The sequence below is a fragment of the Pleurodeles waltl genome, chromosome 4_1 (assembly GCF_031143425.1).
Source record: "Pleurodeles waltl isolate 20211129_DDA chromosome 4_1, aPleWal1.hap1.20221129, whole genome shotgun sequence".
NCBI classification, from domain to species: domain Eukaryota; kingdom Metazoa; phylum Chordata; class Amphibia; order Caudata; family Salamandridae; genus Pleurodeles; species Pleurodeles waltl.
In genome coordinates, this window is record NC_090442.1 from 387773782 (window position 1) to 387780089 (window position 6308).

The 6308-nt window shown below is 41.1% G+C and overlaps 1 long non-coding RNA gene across 2 annotated transcripts; it reads left to right on the forward strand.

Annotated features, from left to right (window-relative positions):
* The first annotated feature begins 221 nt into the window (after positions 1–221).
* Positions 222–4975, forward strand: LOC138287769 (uncharacterized). 2 transcript variants are annotated; one of them, XR_011202274.1, is made up of 3 exons: positions 222–1246; positions 2587–2689; positions 3216–4975. It is a non-coding gene; the product is annotated as an uncharacterized lncRNA (long non-coding RNA). The 2 variants fall into 2 exon arrangements; XR_011202273.1 differs by lacking the exon at positions 2587–2689.
* The last annotated feature ends 1333 nt before the right edge of the window (positions 4976–6308 follow it).

The window sequence follows — 6308 nt, forward strand, 5'->3', positions numbered from 1 at the left end:
GGTTTCCTAGTTCCTCATGGGGTGTGTAGAGTTGAGTGTTTTCCCTACGGAATCCTGTTTCTGCTGTGTTTTTATCCACGGTGAATCCGCCCCGGAAAAGGTGGTGGATTGGCCTGTTGTGATACTGTGGGCAGTACTTTGTCCTCCGCCTGTCTGTTGGCGATGACCGCCGCGCTGTTTGTTTGTACCGCCATGGTGTCCTGCCATTTGATAAAGTTTGTTTTGACCAATGACTTTGTGTTTCACCACTGCGCATATTAGTTGCTCAATGTTCACCAGTAGCACATGGTATGTTTTGTTCAGTTGAGCCGCCTATTGGCTTTGACATGGCATTAGCCATTACTTTCTGTATTCAGTTTAGCCGTCTATGGGCTTTGACATTGCATTAGTCATTACATTCTGTATTGTGCCTTTTGGCTTTGACATGGCATTAGCCATTACTTTCTGTATTCAGTTGAGCCGCCTATGGGCTTTGACATTGCATTAGCCATTACATTCTGTATTCTGCCTATTGGCTTTGACATGCTGTATCCAGTCTAGATGCCTATTGGCTTTGACATGATATTATACATTGCATTTTATATTCAGCTCAGCTGCCTATTGGCTTTGACATGATATCATATATTACATTCAGCTCCGCTGCCTATTGACTTTGACATGATATCATATATTACATTTTGTATTCAGCTCCGCTGCCTATTGACTTTGACATGATATTATATATTGCATTTTGTATTCAGCTTAGATGCCTATTGGCTTTGACATGACACTAGACATTGCATTTGATATTTAGGTTAGCTGCCTATTGCCTTTAACATGACATTGCATTTGATATTTAGGTTAGCTGCCCATTGCCTTTAACGTGGAGTTCTGTATTTTTCCAAGCTGTGTTTTTGCACCAGAGAACCAAGATGTTTTGCTCTCACAGTAGACTAGACCTGATAAGAGAGAGTACATGGGCGTCGTTTCTCTTCCCTTGAGCTTGGGAACAGGAGTAGTCTTGGAGACCTGGCCAGTCTCCAAAAGGCTTGCTCAGTTTCCCAGGTCTGAGAGGAGGGGGCACACCTTTGTAACGAATGTAACAGGCTGCAGAGAGTCAGATTCGAATCTGCCGGACCTCGTGCTGGAGCTTGGCGCAGGCTGCCAGCAATCCCGTGTGGGTAGATGAATCACTCTTTCTCGCGGCTGACAGGGGTCATCAGCTTGCAGACCTTAGAAAGATGTAGCTGTAAATAGTTCCTACACGGTGAAGTATTTGTTTTGCTTTGCATTCAATATCTTATAAATATAACCTGCTGTGTATATTGCAAACTGATATATTTTGTTTGATTAACGCGGACTTGAAAGCTACTAATTCGTCATTCATTCATAAACATTGTGGTTGGGGAAGAATAAAATAACAATAAAAGTCTTCTTTGACCTCACAAGTGCATTTCTGTTGTGTTATGTTAGTGCTTAGAAACTAAATAAGAGGAAAGCACTACAATTGGTACCTGGAGTCGTGGGGTCGGTCATTAAGAGGTGATTAAAGGGGTTTGACGAGTTAGTAGATTTCTAAGTGCACACTTTAAAAGTGTAATTGTTTTTTGTTGTTTGGAGAATTACAGAAATTGTTTTCTGTTTGGAGAATCACAGTAGCACGGCAGACCATGTCTGAGAATACATGTGTTGATGAACTGCCTGATGGTGCTAAGAAAAACTGTGAATTGTTTTCTGTTTGGGGAATTACAGAAGAAAATGCATGTGTAGCTAAAAGGCCTGATAATGTTTTGAGAAATAATTCCTGTTGTATATATGTAGAAAACGTGTGTTTTGGAAGTAATGATGACAGAAAGGTCTGGATACCTTTATCTGCTTACAGAGAAATGCAGGAGAAATGTAGGAAGTTGGAACATGAAAATAGGAATTTACGTGAGCAAATTAGCCCGACTGAAAGTTATAAAAAGGCTGTTTTTGAAGAATCTTTCTTGTCCCATTCCAGTAATGAGGGGGTTAAGACAGCTCCGAGCTGCACTGAGTTTACGTTGCAAAATGCACAAGTAAAACGAAGGATTTTAGAGCAAGACACCCCGAGTTTCATTAGCTTGTTTGATTTTTGGAAAAAGAATAGCCCTCATTTGAGAGAAATCCTAACACTTTTGTACATGGTCACTGTGAAAAATAATATGCAGCTGCGCGCTTGTGATTTGGCAAATGAAATAATGCAGACTTTAGGTTTCTGCGCAGTGCAAGAAGGAAAAACTGATGTACATGTAATTCAAGAACAAGGGAAGAAAATACTGCCCCTAGCTAGAATCATACAATGGATCTGGTACTTGCAAGACAGGGCTAGAGTACCACAGATAAAAGAATTACCAATGAAATTGTGTGCACCATTTGAATTCGTGTCCACTGAAGATAAAAAGCATGTTTGTTTTACTAATGATTCATTGACTGAAATGTTGTTTTCTGGCACCGTAGAAGGAACAGCGTTGTATAATGTGTGTCAGATTTTAAAGCAAGAGCTACGTGAGATGTGTAATTTTTATGCTGATTTTTGGTTCTTTGATAATGTTTTAGCACCTAACTGGTTCAATTACCTTGCAGATGTTAATGAGAAAAATGCAGAGAGAGAAGTGTTCACCCAGAATTCTGCCTTAGTGGGGATGGCTATGTGGGTGCCCCAGAAATGTGAAAAGGCCACTTACAGGTGGGCAGAGATGAGAGAGATGCACATTCCCCTAGATTTGATAAAAACTGTGCAGCACGCACAAAAGCAATCTGTCATGCAAGCAGTCACAGAGCAGTTGGGGAGAGGAAAGTTACCAGAACAGAAATGGCAAATTGATCAGGTTTTAGGGAAAGTGATTGCTGCAAATTACCAAGGAAAAATCGAAATTATGCTGATACCTAGAAAAGAATCTGATTCATTCATACAAATTGGAGACAGAATGGCTCAACTTGACAAAAATGCAGTGAATGGAGGTTTGGTAAAGAAGGAGTCTGCCCCAGCCCTTCTGACAGTGCAAGAAAAGGGAAGCTGTGGTGCAGCAGATAAAAACCTCAGTGCTGATGTGTGGGCTGACGCCCCAAGTGACCCTCCAGAACCTGCAGAGAATATAACAAAGGGCCCCAACAACGTCCTGCTGATTATAAAACAGGGAAAGAAAGAGGAAGGGTGCAGTTTAAATGAAAAATGTTATTTGCAAGAAAAGTCATACTTGTTTCTTTTGCAGATCCGACCACGTTTCGCCACTGTCCCTGAGTGCGCTGTGTGGTCCCCCTTCCGGTGTGTGCGTGTGGGGTCGGGGAAGGGACCGAACCCCCAACCTGAACCTGGCTGAGTAAAGTGCCAGCACCATGGATCCATTTTGCGCAAACTGCGCCTTCAGTTCAAGTTCAACTTGTTTGCTGTGTTTTTTTTTTTTTTTCCCTCTCGTATGGAACTCTGACTTTTGCTTATCTTCCAGCAAACCTTTCAGGTGGACCGTGCACCTTTACATGAGCAGAACTCATGCCACATCAAATTGCTAACACTGTTGAATTAGAGACTCATTCAGAAAAAAAAAAAAAAAAAAAAATTGCCCAGTCTTTTCTATGTAGATGTATCTGATGTGAAAGGTTATGAGATCAATGTGTTAATTCACTTCTATTGCTTTACAGGGATTGCTTTGATCATTGAAATTTGATTTGCTGATAATGTTTTTTTGTTTTTTTGAAATATGAGATATGTGAAACAAAAAATTCATTGGTCAAAGGGCGGAATGTCCTGCCATTTGATAAAGTTTGTTTTGACCAATGACTTTGTGTTTCACCACTGCGCATATTAGTTGCTCAATGTTCACCAGTAGCACATGGTATGTTTTGTTCAGTTGAGCCGCCTATTGGCTTTGACATGGCATTAGCCATTACTTTCTGTATTCAGTTTAGCCGTCTATGGGCTTTGACATTGCATTAGTCATTACATTCTGTATTGTGCCTTTTGGCTTTGACATGGCATTAGCCATTACTTTCTGTATTCAGTTGAGCCGCCTATGGGCTTTGACATTGCATTAGCCATTACATTCTGTATTCTGCCTATTGGCTTTGACATGCTGTATCCAGTCTAGATGCCTATTGGCTTTGACATGATATTATACATTGCATTTTATATTCAGCTCAGCTGCCTATTGGCTTTGACATGATATCATATATTACATTCAGCTCCGCTGCCTATTGACTTTGACATGATATCATATATTACATTTTGTATTCAGCTCCGCTGCCTATTGACTTTGACATGATATTATATATTGCATTTTGTATTCAGCTTAGATGCCTATTGGCTTTGACATGACACTAGACATTGCATTTGATGTTTAGGTTAGCTGCCTATTGCCTTTAACATGACATTGCATTTGATATTTAGGTTAGCTGCCCATTGCCTTTAACGTGGAGTTCTGTATTTTTCCAAGCTGTGTTTTTGCACCAGAGAACCAAGATGTTTTGCTCTCACAGTAGACTAGACCTGATAAGAGAGAGTACATGGGCGTCGTTTCTCTTCCCTTGAGCTTGGGAACAGGAGTAGTCTTGGAGACCTGGCCAGTCTCCAAAAGGCTTGCTCAGTTTCCCAGGTCTGAGAGGAGGGGGCACACCTTTGTAACGAATGTAACAGGCTGCAGAGAGTCAGATTCGAATCTGCCGGACCTCGTGCTGGAGCTTGGCGCAGGCTGCCAGCAATCCCGTGTGGGTAGATGAATCACTCTTTCTCGCGGCTGACAGGGGTCATCAGCTTGCAGACCTTAGAAAGATGTAGCTGTAAATAGTTCCTACACGGTGAAGTATTTGTTTTGCTTTGCATTCAATATCTTATAAATATAACCTGCTGTGTATATTGCAAACTGATATATTTTGTTTGATTAACGCGGACTTGAAAGCTACTAATTCGTCATTCATTCATAAACATTGTGGTTGGGGAAGAATAAAATAACAATAAAAGTCTTCTTTGACCTCACAAGTGCATTTCTGTTGTGTTATGTTAGTGCTTAGAAACTAAATAAGAGGAAAGCACTACACATGGCAGTCGGAGTGTTAAAGTGGCTGTCTATGTTGGCGGTTTATGCCACGGTCGTAATTGCTAATTTTTTACCGCCGGCCTGTTGGCGGTGTTACCGCCGCTTTAACACTGACCACCAGGATTGTAATGACCACCTAACTTTGAGGATTACCACTATGGTTCACCACAATGTAGAATGTTCTCAGACAAGCAGCGTGCTTTTGAATGTGCTGAGGAGTAGAATTGTTGATTCTTCAGAGAATATAAACTTTTCATTTTTCAAATTCCTAGCAATTCTGTACTAAAAAGTGACAAATCCTTTCTTCAGTGACTAAATTCAATCCTGCCCAAATGTTCCTTTTAGGTTTTGAAACCATGACCTCTAAAGCAGCATGCTGTGTGTCAGTCTATTAACTGGGGTGTCTATTGTTCCATCCTTATCTGTCTGTTAATCCTGCAAATCAGGACTTTATCTGATGAATGCAACAGAAATGACAACATCAGAGCATGTCATTTCAGCTAGTGCATGACTGCATTACTTAGATTTACAATAAGTGGCCACGCATGATTCTTCAGACACAAATCGCTGCCGCTCATGTAATAGCAGTATGTACAGCAGCGTGGCTGCTATGCAACATGTATGAAAGTAAAAAAAAAGTGCTATGGCGCGGTCAACGCTTGCTCCATCATACCGCTTTTTAATTTTATTTTATTTTGAACCATGCTGCACAGCGGCCGTACAGCTGTACAACATGGCAAAAAAGATTGACAAAGCCCATAGGTCTCGCATAGGTGAGATCTATTGGCTTTATCAATGTGTTAGGAAAAAAGCAAAATGATGAGGCTAGCGCTGGATGTGCTCATTCATTAGGTCGAGCGCGCAAGTGCTTTTACCTTTTCTAATCTGTTTGTCAGCTTTTAATCATGCTCACCGCACGCCTATCACTATCCCTCGTTCATGGACTTGCCTTGAAAATTCCTTTGTTATCATGGTAAATGTTTTACGTTGTTCCTCCTTGGGGCGGTTTTGTTACCACCTTGGACACTGACCCTGTTCCATGGATAATTGCACGTTTGCTGATATGTTTGACTGTGAGCAAACTTCTTTTTACTTTTGCGTGTCTCCTTCAGGCTCATGCTCATGGCGGCTATGGCACTTTGAATCTGCTCAACTGTTTTACTTTTCATTTTCAATTTATGTGGCAAGAAAAGCCTAGTTAGGAATTTACAATGCTAATAGCTCTAGCTCGAGCAATAGCGAGACCAGTTGCATTGCAAATGCTTGTTCCTTTTG